A 19,714-nucleotide genomic window follows, 5' to 3' on the forward strand; every position below is an offset into this window, starting at 1 on the left:
ATCTGATGCAGTATTGCTGATTTTGAGAATTTGTACGGTTTTGCTTCATGCTTGGAGATCTATCTGAGGCGATATTAGTGTTGATTTTTTTTTAGCACATAATTGTTCACTTTTCCAGAACAGTGTGCAATGGTGGAAATAATCTTTGCTCCAGGAATAAGGTCTGTTTGAATGTGTTGCTGGGCATTCTGAGGTTTTCAATAACAAAACAACACACTGGTATTTGTGCTATGCATAGTTTGGGTCAGTGGGAGGAAAAGCTGGGGATTAATCTTTGGAGCCTAATTTGATGCACTCACCGCCCATTGCCACCAACATTACTCCTCAGGTTCCGCACAGTGCCACTTTCGATCTGGCCTGGAGCGGGCGGGAGGGGAGAACTGCCGGGAACCGCCCGCTGACATCAGCGGACGGCCGAGTGGCGTAAGTGGACTCCCGCCCGCCAAGATGCCATATTGATGCGGGCAGGAGTCGGCGCCAGAATGGGGTGGACCGCTGCGAGGAGACTGGTCTGTCCTCGACGATAGGTCTAAAGAGCTGAAAAAAAGGTGAAGAAACATTTTTTAAATATTTTTTTCACAGCGACTTACCTGATTGGAGTCTACAGAAGGTGTTCCAATGTTTTTGGTTTTTTTTTTCCAATGCTTTTTCTTTGCAGGTCTTCAACCCTCTCTGGGCCCGACTCCATCCTTGGTGGCACTTGGGCGGCAAGCGCCTTTGCCGCCGAGAATGAGAGCTCCCACCGGCTGCCACCCAGATTGACGATGTCGGTCCCTCATTTGCCGCCCGCCAAACTTCAAGGGACGTTTTCGATGAAAACCCCGCCCAGGGTACCGTCAGGTACCTCGGTGGCCATTGGCGGTCCTTAGGAGGCACTTGGGCGGGAGGGGGCCTTCATCCAATTCGGGCCCTTTGTGTTGTACTACCTCAATATTTTTCAACTAAAGAAATAAGTAAACACCTGATTGTTTTAACAGCAGCTGAGACACGGGTGTTAAATCGAAACAACAGTTACAAACATTCTCTGCAACATTTCCGGGCCACGGGAACCTTCTCCACTTTGACAGAATTATCATGCGTCCCTTCCCCTCTGCTATTGCACTGCAACCGTTTGAACCTCCCCTGGACCCATCTTTTATTTCTTTCCTTGTCTCATTATCGTCCCCTTTTGCCTTGCAACGTCATCCCCTTTGTCATTTAATCACTCCTGCCCTCCAGCCTATCAGATCCCAGCGGATTGGAAAACCGCAAATGTAACTATTTAAGAAAGGAGGCAGACAGAAAGCAGGAAACTATAGATCAGTTAGCCTAACATCTGTCATTGGGAAAATGTCCACAAGCAGTTTTATCTGGTAAAGCGAATGATTAGAGGTCGTGGGGCCGAAACGATCTCAACCTATTCTCAAACTTTAAGGAAGTCCATTATTAAGGAAGCAGTAGCAGGACATTTGGAAAAGCATAATTCAGTCAAGCAGAGTCAGCATGGTTTTATGAAAGGGAAATCATGTTTGACAAATTTGCTGGAGTTCTTTGAGGAAGTAACAAGCAGGGTGGATAAAGGGGAACCAGTGGATGTGGTGTATTTGGATTTCCAGAAGGCATTTGATAAGGTGCCACATAAAAGGTTACTGCACAAGATAAAAGTTCAAGGGATTGGGGGTAAAAATGAGCATGGATAGAGGATTGGCTAACTAACAGAAAACAGAGAGTCAGGATAAATAGGTAATTTTCCAGTTGGCAAACAGTAACTAGTGGGATGCCACAGGGATCAGTGCTGGGGCCTCAACTATTTACAATCTATATTAATGATTTGGATGAAGGGATTGAATGTAACGTAGCCAAGTTTGCTGATGATACAAAGATGGGTGGGAAAGCAAGTTGTGAGGAGGACACAAAAAATCTGCAAAGGGATATAGACAGGCTAAGCGAGTGGACAAAAATTTGGCACATGGAATATAATGTGGGAAAGTATGAAGTTATTCACTTTGGCAGAAAAAAATGAAAATCAAATTATTATTTAAATGGAGAAGAATTACAAAATGCTGCAGTACAGAGGTACCTGGGTGTCCTTGTACATGAAACACAAGAAGTTAGTATGCAGATACAACAAGTAATCAGGAAGACAAATGGAATGTTGGCCTTTATTGCAAGGGGGATAGAGTATAAAAGCAAAGAAGTCCTGCTACAATGTACAGGGTATTGGTGAAGCCACACCTAGAGTACTGTGTACAATTTTGGTCTCATTTTTTAAGGAGGGATATACTTGCATTGTAGGCAGTTCAGAGAAGGTTCACTAGGTTGATTCCTGAGATGAAGGGTTTGACTTATGAAGATAGATTGAGTAGATTGGGCCTATACTCATTGGAGTTTAGATGAATGAGAGGTGATCTTATTGAAACATGTAAGAGAGGGGGCTCGACAAGGTAGATGCAGAGAGGATGTTTCCACTCATGAGGGAATCTCGAACTAGGGGACATAGTTTCAGAATAAGGGGTCACCCATTTAAAACTGAGATGAGGAGGAACTTCTTCTCTCAGAGGGTTGTAAATCTGTGGAATTCTCTGCCCCAGAGAGCTGCAGAGGCTGGGTCATTGAATATATTTAAGATGGAGATAGACAGATTTTTGAGCAATAAGGGAGTAAAGGGTTATGGGGAGCAGGCAGGGAAGTGGAGCTGAGCCAGATCAGATCAGCCATGATCTTATTGAATGGCAGAGCAGGCTTGAGGGGCCAAATGGCCTACTCCTGCTCCTATTTCTTATGTTCTTATTACAGACCATCACCTTTGTTCTTTTCCTGCCCATTTCCCTGGCTCTGCATGTGCTTAAAACCTGTTTTATCTCAAATTTTTCCAGTTTGGATGAAAGGTTATTGACCTGAAACATTAACTTTGATTCTCTATCCACAGATGCCACCTGATCTGCTGAGTATTTCCAGCACTTTCTGTTTTTATTTCAGTTTCAAACATTTGTTTTTTTGAAAAAGTAACTGCATGGATTCTTGTTCTGGTTTAACTACCATCTATAGTCACTGCTTCATTTATGAGTCCCTTGCTATTTTTGAAAATAAAATATGATGGTTTTTACTGTTAAAGTTTGTGCCTGAAATTCAACTTTACTTTTGGGACTCCAAAACAGCCACTAGAACAGCTGTGTTCCTGTGTGAGCCTGTTAGCTGAATGCTTTAAAGGGGCAACGTCTTAATAGGAACATAAGAAATAGAAGTAGGCCATACGGCCATTTGAGCCTACTCTGCCATTCAGTAAGATCATAACTGATCTTTTATTTCAACTCCACCTTCCCATCCAATTTATATATCCCTTGATTCCCTTTTAGTGCCCAAAAATCTATAGATCTCAGTCTTGAATGTACCCAGTGACTGAACATCCACAGTCCTCTGAGGTAAAAAAATCCAAAGAGCCACAACAACAACAACTTGTATTTATATACCACCTTTAAAATAGCAAAACGTCTCAAGGCACTTGACAGGCGTGTTATCAGATAAAAATAAAACACTCTGAGTGAAGAAATTCCTTCTTATCTCAGTCCTAAATGACCAACCCCTTATCCTGAGAACCCTAGTTCTAGACTCTTAGCCAGACTCCCAGCATCTACCCTGTTAAGCCCTTTAACAATTTGATACATTTCAATGAGATCACCTCTCATTCTTTAAAATTCCAGAGAATTATAGGCCCATTCTACTCAATCGCTCCTCATTGGTCAGCCCTCTCATCCCAGAAATCAATCCAGTGAACTTTCATTCCACCCCCTATAAGGCAAGTATATCCTTCCTTAGGTAAGGAGACCAGTCTCCAGGTGTGGTCTCACCAAAGCCCTATATAATTGCAGCAGGACTTCCTTACTCTTAGACTGCAAGCCCTTTACAATAAAGGCTAATATACCATTTGCCTTTCTAATTGCTTGCTGTACCTGCATGTTAGCTTCCTGTTATTTGTGTACAAGGACACCCAAATCCTTCTGAATCCTAACATTTACTAATCTTCCACCTTTTAAAAAATATTCTGCTTTTGCATTCTTCCGACCAAACTGAATAACCTCACATTTCACCACATTATACTCCATCTGCCACCTTCTTATCCAATCACTTAGCATAAGAACATAGTGTTATGTCTCAAATAAAGCAATGTAACTGAGTAATGTAGATGTGAGTAAGTGTGACCTTAGTTCCTTTATTCTAACTCCAGAGTGCTGGTACAGCATGGGAGGCCTCCTGATATACAGTGCTCCCAAGGGATGGTGGGATCCCTTGGGACTCCAACAGGTATGCCCTCTGGTGGTGGTATGATACTGGTTACATAGGGTTGCATACATAACATCATTCCCTCCCAAAGTCAATAGCACACTTATTTACAGGGTGAGATGATCTGGGGCCTTTTGCTCCCTAGTCGATCACCTTGGTACAAATGCAGGTGTAGGTGAGTGGGTTGGTTTTTTGCTGGGCTGCTGGGGATGGTGAGTTCAGCTTCGTGGTCAACCGTGATGTGTGTGTGTGTGAGAGGGTCGAAGTTGGTGGTGTCCTTCTGCTCGCGGCTGTCTGTGAATCGCAGTTTGGTTTGGTCCAAATGCTTTCCGCAAGTTAGTCCATTTGCGAGTTTGACCTGAAGCACCCTACTCCCTTCTTTGGCTATGACAGTGCCAGCAAGCCATTTGGAACCATGTCCATAGTTGAGTACCAATACAGGGTCATTGACTTCAATATCGCGTGACAAATTTGTGCGATCATGGTACATGCTTTGTTGATGCTGCCTGTCCTCAACGTGATCATGGAGATCAGGGTGGACTGGAGAGAGCCTTGTTTTGAGCGCCCTTTTCATGAACAGCTAGGCTGGGGAAACACCGATGAGCGAGTGGGGTCTGTTGCGGTCGCTGAGCAGGACTCGGGACAGGCGGGTCTGCAGGGAGCCTTCCGACACGTGTTTCAAGCTTTGCTTGATGGTTTGGACTGCCCATTCTGCCTGGCTGTTGGATACAGGCTTGAACAGGGCAGATGTGACGTGCTTTATCCCATTGCGGGTCATGAATTCCTTGAATTCAGCACTGGTGAAGCACGGCCCATTGTCGCTGACAAGGACATCAGGCAGGCCATGCGTGGCAAACATGGCTCGTAGGCTTTCGATGGTGGCAGTGGACGTGCTTACAGACATTATTACACACTCAATCCATTTAGAATAAGCATCCACAACAACCAAAAACACTTTGCCTAGAAATGGGCCAGCAAAGTCAACGTGGATCCTAGACCAAAGTTTGGAGGGCCATGACCACAAACTTAGCAGTGCCTCTCTGGGTGCATTGCTCAGTTGAGAGTGCCATGTATGTAACCACAATGTAACACCACTGTATTACTGTATACACTCAACCTAGATGCACACCTTGACCACAAGGGAAGAACTTGTGGGAGACACTCCTTACCTGATCACACAAGTATAAAAAGGGAGGTGCAACGCATGGTCATTGTCTTTGGAGTCCTGTGAATAAAGAGTTAAGGTCACAGAGTGACCTTGTCCCCAGAATGTGCCTCATATGGTTTCATACTGCAGAGTAAGGACTTTACATTGGTGATGAGAAATGGGAATTCACGACCCACGAGAATGGCCACCAGTAGCACAGAGGAACAGTACTGTGTTGGGGAAGACTGGGACGATTTTGTCAAGAGGCTTCAGCAAAGCTTCATTACGAAAGAATGGCTGGGGGATGCAGTGGCCGACAAGCGACGGGCTCATCTTTTGACCAGCTGTGGACCAAAGACTTGCGCGCTCATGAAGGACTTACTAGCACCCGAACAGCCGGCGGACAAAACCTTTGAAGAACTTAGCAAATTGATCGGAGAGCACCTCAAACCGGCGAGTAGCATACATATGGCCCGACACAGATTCTACACCCACCGACGTCGTGAAGGACAGAGTATGCCGGACTTCGAAGCGGACCTCCAGCGTTTGGCCAGCCTCTAAGTTCACAGACGCCTGCAGGGGGGAGATGTTAAGGAACTTCTTTATCGAGGGCATCAGTCATGCGGGAATTTTCTGCAAAATAATTGAGACCGAGGATTTTACCTTGGAAGCGGCGGCATTGATAGCTCAAACTTTCATGGCGGGGGAGGAAGAGATGAAAATAATATACGTGCGTAATTCTGCGCGGCAATGGATCAGGGAGTCAACATCATCAATGCGACTCAGAGCCCCACAGGCAGGCAGGGGCAGTCCGACACTCTCCAGGCAGCAACAGAGACAATGGCAGGCTGAACGGACATTCACGCCATCACAGTGGATAATGTGGCCTGGGATGGGGCCATTGACACCCACCAATAGGGTACTTAAGAGCATTCAAAGGGTCAGTCAGCGCGGAATGCCTGGCCATAGTCCCTTTGTTCTCAACAATGGAAACTTTAACTCATGCTGGAGGTGTGGGGGAAAACACTCTGCTAGATCTTGCAGATTTCAACAGTTTGTCTGCAGGAACAGCAATCTCAGTGGCCACTTAGCTCGAATGTGCAGGAAGTCTGCAACCAGACTAATATATGAGGCGGATGGACCAGAAGAGGGTTCTTTGAGGCAGGATGACTTTTGGGGCAAATCGATGGACGCCGAGGTTCAGCGGGTTCATGTGGCGAATATTCACAGTTCATACACCAAAACGCCACCAATGATGATGAGGGTTTTATTAAACGGTATCCCAGTACACATGGAGCTGGACACTGGGGCCAGCCAGTCACTCATGGGCGTTCAGCAATTTGAAAAGCTATGGCCACTTAAAGCCAGTAGACCCAAATTAGCAAGTATTGAGACACAATTACGGACTTACACTAAAGAAATCATTCCGATGCTAGGCAGTGCAATGTTGGCTGTCACACACAATGGGTTAGTGAATCGGCTGCCGCTCTGGATTGTCCCGGGCAATGATCCCGCATTGTTGGGGAGGAGCTGGTTAGCTGAGATGAACTGGAAATGGGGGGATGTTCACACAATGTCATCTGTGGAGCAAAGTTCGTGCTCACAAGTCCTACAACAATTCGATTCACTATTCCAACCTGGCATCGGGACTTTCAAGGGCACTAAAGTAGTGATACACATCACCCCGGACGCCAGGCCAGTGCACCACAAAGCCAGAGCGGTGCCGTATGTGATGCAGAAAAAGATCGAGAGCGAATTGGACCGGCTGTTGAGAGAGGCCATCATCTCGCCTGTTGAATTCAGCGACTGGGCGAGCCCCATCGTTCACATCCTAAAAGCGGATGGCTCTGTCAGGATCTGTGGCGACTACAAGGCCACCATCAATCAGGTGTCCCGACAAGATCAATACCCGCTCCCGGGATTGGAGGACCTCTTCGCCACGCTGGCAGGCAGCAAGCTTTTCACCAAGTTGGACCTCACTTCAGCCTATATGACCCAGGAACTGGCCGACGAATCTAAATTACTGACCACCTTCACCACTCACAAGGGACTGTTTGTTTATAACCGGTGCCCCTTTAGCATTCGATCAGCAGCCGCGATTTTGCAACGAAACATGGAAAGCCTGCTGAAATCCATTCCTGAAACGATCGTATTCCAGGACGACACCCTCATCACGGGTCGAGACACCGAGGAACATCTCCACAACCTGGAGGAGGTGCTACGCCAACTGGACCGGGTAGGCCTACGACTCAAGAAGTCTAAATGTGTGTTCTTAGCTCCTGAGTTTGAGTTTCTGGGCAGGAGGGTTGCTGCAGATGGGATTCGGCCCACCGAATCCAAAACAGAGGCGATTCGACAAGCATCCAGGCCCTGCAACTCATCGGAGTTGCATTAATTCATGGGACTGTTGAACTATTTCGGGAACTTTCTGCCGAACTTGAGCACATTGTTAGAGCCGCTACACGTGCTCCTGCGTAAGGGTTGCGATTGGTTTTGTGGTGAATGTCAGGAACGGGCTTTTGATCGGGCGCGAAACATACTTTGTTCAAACAAGTTGTTGACCCTGTACGAACCCTGTAAAAAATTGGTTCTGACATGTGATGCATCGTCCTATGGGGTTGGGTGCGTGTTGCAGCAGGGCAATGCTGAGGGTCAATTACAACCTGTGGCTTATGCCTCCAGGTCGTTCTCTCAAGCAGAACGGGGATATGGGATGGATGAGAAAGAAGCGCTTGCATGTGTCTATGGTATAAAAAAATGCATCAGTACCTCTTTGGTAGGAAGTTGGAATTAGAGACGGACCACAAGCCATTAATATCCCTGTTGTCAGACAGCAAGGCTATCAATGCCAAAGCATTAGCTCGCATTCGGCGATGGGCTCTCACACTGGCTGCTTATGACTACTCCATCCGGCACCGGCCCAGCACTGAAAATTGCGCTGACACGCTCAGCAGGCTTCCACTGGCCACCACTGAGGGGACAGCGGAGCAAAGCGCTGAGATGGTCATGGCTGTCGATGCCTTTGACAGCACGAGCTCCCCCATCACAGCCCGTCAGATCAAAATCTGGACAAACAGAGATCCCCTCCGATCCCTGATTAAGAAATGTGTCCTGACTGGGGATTGGGCACCCGTACACGGAGCATGCCCTGAGGAGGTCAGACCATTCTACAGACGGCTGGATGAGCTCTCCATCCAAGCCGACTGCCTAATATGGGGCAGCCGGGTAGTTATGCCCCAGAAGGGCAGGGAGGCATTCATCAGGGAACTCCACGGCGAGCACCCAGGCATTGTGCTGAGCCATTGCCCGGTCACACGTTTGGTGGCCTGGAATTGATTCAGAACTGGAACACTGTGTTCACAGGAGCACGACGTGTGCCCAGCTGGGTAATGCCCCCAGGGAGGCCCCGCTCAGCCCGTGGCCCTGGCCCACCAGGCCATGGTCACGCATTCATGTTGACTACGCGGGCCCGTTCATGGGTAAGATGTTCCTTATTGTGATAGATGCGTACTCGAAATGGATCGAGTGCATCATTCATGATTCATGCACATCATCCACCACCATGGAAAGCCTTCGTGCGATCTTTGCAACCCATGGCTTGCCGGACATCCTGGTTAGTGATAATGGCCCATGTTTCACAAGCTACGAATTCCGAGAGTTTATGTCGGGCAATGGCATCAACCACGCCAGGACTGCGCCGTTCAAGCCGGCCTCCAATGGCCAGGCAGAACGTGCAGTCCAAATCATTCATTAAGCAAGGTATGCTCAGGATTCAAGGACCTTCCCTACAATGCTGCCTATCGCGTCTCCTGCTGGACTATAGATCCCAACCGCACTCGCTCACGGGGGTCCCGCCCGCAGAGCTACTAATGAAACGAACACTCAAAACTCGGTTATCCCTCATTCACCCAGTCCTGACCGACATAGTTGAGGGCAAGCGCAAGTCACAAAACGAGTACCATGACCGTAATTCGAGGGGGAGATGTATAGAAATAAATGATCCTGTATTCGCCTCAATCATGCCATGGGGCCCAAATGGCTTGAGGGCAGTGTAATTGACAAAGAGGGGAATAGGGTCATCGTGGTAAAACTCAACAATGGTCAGATACGCCGTAAGCATCTGGATCAAGTAAAAAAAAAGGTTCAGCATCGACACGGAGGAACCTGAAGAAGACCATGAGATGGAGACCACAACACCGCCAGTGAAAGAGCAACAATAGCAATCAGAAGAATGCACAGTCACTGCGGTCAGCCCGGATAGGCCGGAATCACCACAGGTGACAGACACTCATGTCAGTGTCCAGCAACCAGAGCCCCAACTGCAGCGCTCCACGAGGGAGCGTAGACCACCTGAAAGACTAAACCTATGATCCCAATAAGACTTTGGGGGGGGGGGGTGCGGAGGTGATGTTATGTATGTAACCACAATGTAACACCACTGTATTACTGTATACACTCAACCGAAATGCACACCTTGACCACAAGGGGTGAACTTGTGGGAGACACTTCTTACCTGATCACACAGGTATAAAAAGGGTGGTCCCACGCAGGGTCATCGTCTTTGGAGTCCTGTGAATAAAGATTTAATATCACAGAGTGACCTTGTCCCCAGAATGTGCCTCGTGTGGTTTCATACTGTAGAGTAAGGACTTTACAGAGAGCAAGTGTTGCATTGGCGCACGCAATACTCCAAATCTGAGTCAATGCTGGGCCACCACACATGGGATCTGGCTATAGCTTTCATCATTACTATGCCTGGGTGGGTACTGTGTAGGTCACGTATGAACGTTTCCCTGCCTTTCTTAGGCAAAAACACGTGATAACCCCACAAAAGACAGTCCGCCTGTATGAACATTTTGTCTTTGCGCCGCTGGAACGGCTTGATCTCTTCATGCATCTCCGCTGGGACGCTGGACCAGCTCCCATGGAGGACACAGTTTTTTACAAGGGACAGTAAAGAATCCTGGCTGGTCCAGGTCCTGATCTGGCAGGCTATAACGGGTGACTTTTCGTTTTAAAATGCACCCATCACCAAGAGCAACTCTGCAGGCTGTGCCATTTCCACCCCGGTGGTGGGCAATGGTAGCCGACTGAGAGCATCAGCGCAGTTCTCTGTGCCTGGTCTGTGGCGGATTACATAGTTATATGCAGACAGCATGAGCACCCATCTTTGGATGCGAGCAGAGGCATTGGTATTAATACCTTTGCTCTCTGAGAATAGCGATATGAGCGGCTTATGGCCAGTTTCTAACTCAAACTTAAGACCAAATAGATACTGGTACATTTTTTTTACCCCGTAAACACATGCCAGAGCTTCTTTTTCAATCAGGCTGTAGGCCCTTTTGGCCTTGGACAAACTCCTGGACGCATAGGCGACCGGTTGCAATGTTCCCGATTTGTTTGCTTGTTGTAACACACACCTGACCTCGTACAAAAACACATTGCAAGCTAGCACTAAACATTTACATGGCTTATACAGAACAAGTAGTTTGTTGGAACATAACAGATTTCTGGCTTTCTCAAAAGCAGTCTCTTGTGATTTCCCCCATACCCAGTCATCTCCCTTGTGTAGCAACACATGTAGAGGTTCTAGCAAGGTGCTTAACCCGGGTAGGAAATTACCAAAATAATTGAGGAGTCCCAGGAACGACCGCAGCTCCGTCACATTCTGTGGTCTCATCACATTCTTGATGGCCCCCGCCTTGGCGTCGGTGGGTCTGATGCCGTCTGCTGTGATTCTTCACCCTAAGAACTCGACCTGTGCCACCAGGAAAACACACTTTGAGCGTTTCAACCTGAGTCACACGATCTAGCCGACTTAGAATTTCTTCCAGGTTCTTCAAGTGTCCCAACCTGTGATCAATATGTCGTCCTGGAAAACTACAGTGCCGGAACCGACTTTAGCAGGCTCTCCATGTCCCTTTGAAAAATAGCCGCAGCCGATCGAATCCCAAACGGGCATCTGTTGTAGATGAACAGACCTTTGTGCGTGTTGATGCAGGTGAGGCCTTTCGAAGATTCCGCCAGCTCTTGTATCATGTAGGCCGAGGTCAGGTCCAACTTGGTGAATGTCTTTCCTCCTGCCAGGGTCGCAAATAGGTCATCTGCCTTGGGTAGCGGGTACTGGTCCTGCAGTGAAAAACGGTTAATCGTTACTTTATAGTCCCCACAAATTCTGACCGTGCCATCGCCCTTGAGAACTGGAACAATTGGACTGGCCCACTTGTTGAACTCCACCGGTGCGATGATGCCTTCTCGTTGCAGCCTGTCCAGCTCGATCTCCACTTTCTCTCGCATCATACATGGCATCGCCTGTGTCTTGTGGTGGATGGGTAGTCGACTGGGAACCAGGTGGATCTGCACCTTCGCCCCCAAGAAACTTCCGATGCCTGGCTCAAATAACGACGGAAACTTGCTCAGAACCTGGGCACATGAGGCATCATCGACGGATGAAAGCGCTCGGATGTCGTCCCAGTTCCAGCGGATTTTTCCCAGACAGCTTCTGCCGAACAGTGCGGGGCCATCTCCTGGTACCATCCATCGTGGGAGTTCGTGCACTGCTCCATCATAGGAGACGTTTACTGCTGCACTGCCAATTACAGGGATCAGCTCTTTAGTGTAAGTTTTCAGCTTGGTATGAATAGGGCTCAGCTTGGGCCTTTGTGCCTTGTTGCACCACAACCTGTCGAAGGCCTTTTTGCTCATTATAGACTGACTCGCACCCGTGTCCAGTTCCATGGATACTGAAATTCCGTTCAGTTCGATTTTTAACATGATCGGTGGACATTTCGTGGTGAAGGTGTGCACTCCATACACTTCTGCCTCCTCGGTTTGAGTCTCTAGTTCAGTTTGATCCGCCATGGATCGGTCTTCCTCTGCAGCGTGGTGGTTTGCAGGTTTGCAGTTTGTCTGCACACTTGCTGGAGGTGTCCCATTGTTCCACAGCCTTTGCACGCATAGTGTTCGAAGCAGCATTGATGGATTCGATGATCACCTCCGCAGCACCAACAAGGTGTTAATTGTCTCGCATTAACGCTTGACGGCGGATTCTGGGTCATCTGAGGTCGTGCAGCTGCAGGCATGTATGTTCTGACATATGCATTCCTGCCTGAAAACGACGTTACTTTGTGTACAGTACTTGCCGAAACCTGTTTATGCTGCAAAATTTGTTTAATGTTATCGCTGGTGGACATAAATGCCTGGGCTATCGTTATGGCTTTGCTCAGGTTCGGTGTTTCAACAGTCAATAGTTTGCGAAGGATAACCTTATGGCCAATGCCAAGCATGAAAAAGTCTCTTAGCATTTGCTCCAGGAATCCATCAAATTCGCAATGCCCTGCAAGGCGCCTTAATTCGGCAACGTAGCTCGCCACTTCCTGGCCTTCAGACCGTTGACATGTGTAAAATCGATACTTGGCCATCAGAATGCTCTCCTTCGGATTTAGGTGCTCCCGGACCAGTGTACACAGTTCTTCATACGATTTGGCTGTTGGTTTCACCGGAGCAAGAAGATTTTTCATGAGGCCATAAGTGGTTGCCCCACAGACGGTGAGGAGGATCGTCCTTCGTTTGGCAGCATTCGCGCTCCCTTCCATCTTGTTGGCCACAAAGTATTGGTTGAGTCGCTCCACAAAGGCCTCCCAATCATCCCCTTCTGAGAATTTCTCCAGGATGCCAACAGTTCTCTGCATTTTCGCGTGGTGGTTCGTTATCTCGTCGCCAGTTGTTATGTCTCAAATAAAGTAATGTAACTGAGTACTGTAGACGTGAGTAAGTGTGACCTTAGTTCCTATATTTTAACTCCAGAGTGCTGGTACAGCATGGGAGGCCTGCTTATATACAGTGCTCCCAAGGGATGCTGGGATCCCTTGGGACTCCAACAGGTATGCCCTCTGGTGGGGTATAATACTGGTTACATAGGGTTGCATACGTAACACATAGAAGATAAGAAATAGGAGCAGGAGTAGGCCATCTAGCCCCTTGAGCCTGCTCCGCCATTCAGTAAGAGCATGGCTGATCCGATCTTGGCCTCAACTCCATTTCCCTGCCTTCTCCCCATAATCCGTGACTTCCTTATCATTCAAAAATCTGTCCTATCTCCACCTTAAATGGAGTTTATATGCCTATGCCTTTGCAGCCACTTTACTTTCACACCTAGCTTTGTATCATCAGCAAACTTGGATACACTATACTCGGTCCCTCATCTAAGTCATTGATATAAATTATAAATAGCTGGGGCCTCAACACTGATCCTAGTACCACTCCACTAGTTACAACCTGCCTACCCAAAAACAACCCATTTATTACAACTCTCTGTTTTATGTCCATAAACCAATCCTCGATCCACACTAATATATTACCCCAAAGCCCGCATTCCCATGAGCCCTAATCTTATGAAACAAACTATTGTGTGGCACCTTATCGAATACCCTCTGAAAATCCAAATATACTACATCCACTGGTTCCTCCTTATCTACCCTGCTAGTTACACCCTCAAAAAATTCTCATAGATTTGTCAAACATGATTTCCCTTTCATAAAACCGTGTTGACTCTGCCTAATCATATTTTGATTTTCCAAGTGCCCTGCTACCATGTCCTTCATAATAGATTCTAGCATTTTCCCGACGACTGATGTCAGGCTAACTGGCCCGTAGTTCCCTATTTTCTCTCTCCCTGCTTATTGACAGCGGGGTTATATTTGATACTTTCCAATCCATGGGGACCGTTTTAGAATCGAGGGAATTCTAGCTCAAAAGATCAAAACCAATGCATCCACAATCTCTACTGCCACTTCTTGTAATACCCTAGGATGTAGGCCGTCAGGTCCAGGGGATTTGTTGACTTTTAGTCTCATTGATTTCTCCAGTACTTTTCTTTGCTAATATTAATTAGTTTAAGATCCTCACTCTCATTAGATCATTGGTCCCCCACAATTTCCAGTATGTTCTTTGTGTCTTCCATGGCAAATATTTGTTTACTGTCTCTACTATTTCCTTATGCCCCATTAAAATTTCTCCTGTCTCTTCCAAAAATGGACCCATGTTTACTTTCGTTAAGAACAATTGTTTTGTCGAGCCTTTTACTTTTGTCAATAAACATACAATTAGCAATGTAAATCACGCCAAAATGTCACATTGCGTCAGTTGATTTATGGCTCTTTTCTCACCTCAATTTAAAAAATAAAAAGAATGGGCCAACACTTTTCTATGAGGACTGCTGCAAGTTTCAGGCATACTTTAGATATTCTCTCAGGTACAGCAGTGCTGGATGCTCCCTTGAGCAGTTAGAACATCTTATATTGAGACGTTTGTAAATTGCTTTTTTAAATTCATTCTTTGGATAAGGACAATGCCAGCATTTATTGCCCATCCTTAGTTATAATTATAGAATGATACAACACAGAAAGAGGCCATTCTCTCTATTGTGCCTGTGCCAGCTCTTTGAAAGAGCGATCCAACTAGTCCCACTCCACCACTTTTTCCCCATAGCCTTTAAATGTTTCCCCTTCAAGTATAACTCCAATTCCCTTTTGAAAGCTACTATTGAATCTGCTTAGTCCACCCTTTCAGGCAGTGCATTCCAGATCATAACAACATTTTTTTATCTTCGTTGTCTCTGGTTCTTTAGCCAATTACATAGAAGCATAGAAACATAGAAAGTAGGTGCAGGAGTAGGCCATTCAACCCTTTGAGCCTACACCACCATTCAATATGATCATGGCTGATCATGCAACTTCAGTACATCATTCCAGCTTTCTCTCCATACCCCTTGATCCCTTTAGCCGGAAGGGCCACATCTAACTCGCTTTTGAATATATCTAACGAACTGGCCTCAACAACTTTCTGTGGTAGAGAATTCTACAGGTTCACAACTCTGGGTGAAGAAGTTTCTCCTCATCTCAGTCCTAAATGGCTTACCCCTTATCCTTAGACTGTGACCCCGGTTCTGGACTTCCCCAACATCGGGAACATTCTTCCTGCATCTCGCCTGTCCAATCCCGTCAGAATTTTATATATTTCTATGAGATCCCCTCTCATTCTTCTAAATTCCAGTGAATATAAGCCCAGTCGATCCAGTCTTTCTTCATATGTCAGTCCTGCCATCCCGGGAATCAGTCTGGTGAACCTTCGCTCGCTACACTCCCTCAATAGCAAGAATGTTCTTTCTCAGATTAGGAGACCAAAACTGCACACAATACTCAAGGTGTGGTCTCACCAAGGCCCTGTACAACTGCAGTAAGATCTCCCTGCTCCTATACTCAAATCCCCTCGCTATGAAGGCCAGCATGCCATTTGCCGCCTTTACTGCCTGCTGTATCTGCATGCCAACCTTCAATGACTGATGTACCATGACACCCAGGTCTCGTTGCACCTCCCCTTTTACTAATCTGTCACCATTCAGATAATTGCCTTCTTGTTTTTGCCACCAAAGTGGATAACCACACACTTATCCACATTATACTGCATCTGCCATGCATTTGCCCATTCATCTAACCGGTCCAAGTCCCCCTGCATCCTCCTAGCATCCACCTCGCAGCTCACACTGCCACCCAGCTTAGTGTCATCTGCAAACTTGGAGATATTACATTCAATTCCTTCGTCTAAATCATTAATGTATATTGTAAATAGCTGGGGTCCCAGCATTGAACCCTGCGGCACCCCACTAGTCACTGCCTGTCATTATGAAAAGGACCCGTTTATTCCCACTTTCTGCTTCCTGTCTGCCAACCAGTTCTCTATCCACGTCAATACATTACCCCCAATACCATGTGCCTTAAATTTGCACACTAATCTCTTGTCAAAAGCCTTTTGAAAGTCCAAGTACACCACATCCACTGGTTCTCCCTTGTCCACTCTACTAGTTACATCCTCAAAAAATTCTAGAAGATTTGTCAAGCAGGATTTCCCTTTTATAAATCCATGCTGACTTGGACCGATCCTGTCACTGCTTTTCAAATGCGCTACTATTACATATTTAATAATTGATTCCAACATTTTCCCCACTACTGATGTCAGGCTAACCGGGCTATAATTACCCGTTTTCTCTCTCTCTCTCCTTTTTTTAAAAGTGGGTTTACATTAGCTACTCTCCAGTCCATAGGAACTGAACCAGAGTCTATAGAATGTTGGAAAATGATCACCAATGCATCCACTATTTCTCGGGCCACTTCCTTAAGTATTCTGGGATGCAGACTATCAGGCCCTGGGGATTTATCGGTCCCTTCAATTTCCCTAACACCATTATCTGACTAATAAGGATTTCCCTTAGTTCCCCCTTCTCACTAGACCCTTGGTCCCCTAATATTTTCGGGAGGTTATTCGTGTCTTCCTTAGTGAAGACAGAGCCAAAGTATTTGTTCAGTTGGTCTGCCATTTCCTTGTTCCCCATTATGAATTCCCCTGATTCTGACTGCAATGGACCTAAATTAGTCTTCACTAATCTTTTCTCTTTGCATATCGTCACATTACCTTAAACCTGTTGGGGTTTTTTTATTCATTCTGGGATGTGGGTGTCACTGGCAAGGCCAGCATTGAAGCCCATCCCAAATTGCCCTTCAGAAGGTGGTGGTGAATCATCTTCTTGAACCGCTGCAGTCCTGTGGTGAAGGTACTCCCATAGTGCTGTTAGGGAGGGAGTCCCAGAATTTTAACCCAACGATGATGAAGGAACGGTATATATTTCTAAGTCAGGATGGTGTGTAACTTGGAGGGGTACTTGCAGGTGATGTTGTTCCCATGTACCTACTGCCCTTGTCCTTTTAGTTGGTGGAGGTTGCGGGTTTTAGAAGTGCTGCCGAAGAAGACGTGGCTAGTTGTTGCATTGCATCTTAGACATGGTGCACACTGCAGCCATGGTGCGCCGGTGGTGGAGAGAGTGAATATTGAAGGTGGTGAATGTGATGCCAAAGCGGGCTGCTTTGTCCTGGATGGTGTCGAGCTTCTTGAGTATTGTTGGAGCAGCACTGATCCAGGCAAGTGGAGAGTATTCCATCACACTTTTGACTTGTGCTTTGTAGATGGTGGAAAGGTTTTGGGGAGTCAGGAGGTGAGACACTCGCCACAGAATACCCAGCCTCTGACCTGCTCTTGTTGCCAAAGTATTTATGTGGCTGGTCCAATTAAATTTCTCGTAAATGGTGACCCCCAGGATGTTGATGGTGGGGGATTCGGCGATGTTAATGCCATTGAAAATCAAAGGAGGTGGTTAGACTCTCGCTTTATGGAAGTGGTCATTACTTGCCACTTGTGTAACACAAATGTAACTTGCCACTTATCAACCCAAGCCTGAATGTCGTCCAGGTCATGCTGCATGCAGGCACGGACTGCTTCATTTTCTGAGAAGTTGAGAATGGAACTGAACACTGTGCAATCATCAGTGAACATCCCCACTTCTGAACTTATGATAGAGGGAAGGTCATTGATGAAGCAGCTGAATATGGTTGGGCCTAGGACACTGCCCTGAGGAACTCCTGCAGCAATAGCCTGGGGCTGGGATGATTGACTTCTGGTTATCGACCCTTCAGCCACTGGAAACAGTTTTTCCTTATTACTCTATTAAAATCCTTCATGATTTTGAACACCTCTATCTAATCTCCCCTCAACCTTCCTGCTCTAAGGAGAACAACCCCTGTTTCTCTAATCTCTCCACGTAACCGAAGTCTTTCATCCCTGGTACCATTCTCATACATCTCCTCTGCACCCTCTCTATGGCCTTGATATCCTTTCTAAAAACTGGTGCCTAGAATTGAACACAATACTCGAGCTGGGGCCTAACCAGTGCTTTAGAAGTTTTAGCAAAACTTCCTTGCTTTGTACACTTTGTTTCTATTTATAAAACCAAAGATCCGACATGCCTTTTTTAATAACCTTATCAACTTGTCCTGCCACTTTCAAAGACTTGTGTACATACACCCCAGGTCTCTCTGTTACTGCACTCCCTTTAAAATTGTACCATTCAATTTATATTGCCGCTCCTCAATCTTCCTACCAAATTGTATCACTTCACACTTCTCTGTGTTAAATTTCATCTACCATGTGTCTGTCCATTCCATTAGTCTGACTATGTCCTCCTGAAGTCTGTTAATATCCTCCTTACTAGTTATTAGATTTTTGAGTTTCGTGTCATCTGTAAACTTTGAAGTTATACCCTGTATACCCAAGTCCAGGCCATTAAATTTATCAATTGTTGCTCTTGAGAAGCTGGTGCTGGGCCGCCTTCTTGAACCGCTGTAATCTGTGTGGTGAAGGTCCTCCCTCAGTGCTGTTAGTAGGGAGTTCCAAGATTTTGACCCAGCCACAATGAAGAAACAGCGATATATGTCAAATTTGGAATGGTTTGTGACTTGGAAGGAAATTTGGAGGTGATGGTGTTCCCTTGTACCTCTTGTCCTTGTCCTTCCAGGTGGTGGAGTGTGCGGGTTTGGGAGGTTCAAATATTACTGACTAATATGTAATCATACAGTAACCCAGGGCCGTAAGAATTGGACTTGTTTGAACTGGATATCATGGGCGGAATCTTTACCTTGGAGTCGGGTTGCGTGCATGTGAGCCGTGTAGCGGGTCGGGAACCCGAAGATTTGAACAGTGTGTTCTGCACTGGGAAAATTCCAGATTTGTGCCCTCACATGCATTTCACTAATCTTTCAGTAGGAGGACAGAAAGAGACTTTAATGAGATGAGGCCAGATACATAACATTAAGCTGCATGATTTTACAGATATTAAACAGATATACATCATAGTGGTTGTAAACAAATTTCACTTACTTTGCTCAATTTTCCCTTCTCCCCTCCAAAAATGAGAAGTGAATAGTAAACCACATGCCCTGTCCCTTTCAGCTGACTTACTTGTTTTTTTTGGCATTACCTTTATTTCTAGATAACTCATAACAGAAACCCTTCTGTGTGTTATCTACCAGCCCCAGACACCTTGTGGTCTCCTGTTTAAAACCTGACTGATTGCCCATGTGACTCTTTTCAGTCTCTGCATTCATAGGAAATGGAAAGGCTCATCCTCCAACTTCTTCCCCACTAGGGATTCACCCAGTAGGCCTGTCAACTAAATCGATTACTGTGCCCAAAAGTATATTCTCAGCAGACAACATAAGTAGCGTTCACATGAATAGAAACAGCCCCAAAACAATAGGTGTGAATGGTTTGTTAGGTCATCTTAGAGGAGGAACAAATTGCTAATGTATCAATTCATTGTGGAAAGTAATATGTCCTTACTATACAGTACAAATGCACACGAGGCCCATACTAGAGAGAAGGTCACTCTTTGACCAGTAATCTTTATTTGCCAGCACTGAA

The sequence above is a fragment of the Pristiophorus japonicus genome, chromosome 5 (assembly GCF_044704955.1).
Source record: "Pristiophorus japonicus isolate sPriJap1 chromosome 5, sPriJap1.hap1, whole genome shotgun sequence".
Taxonomy (NCBI): Eukaryota; Metazoa; Chordata; class Chondrichthyes; family Pristiophoridae; genus Pristiophorus; species Pristiophorus japonicus.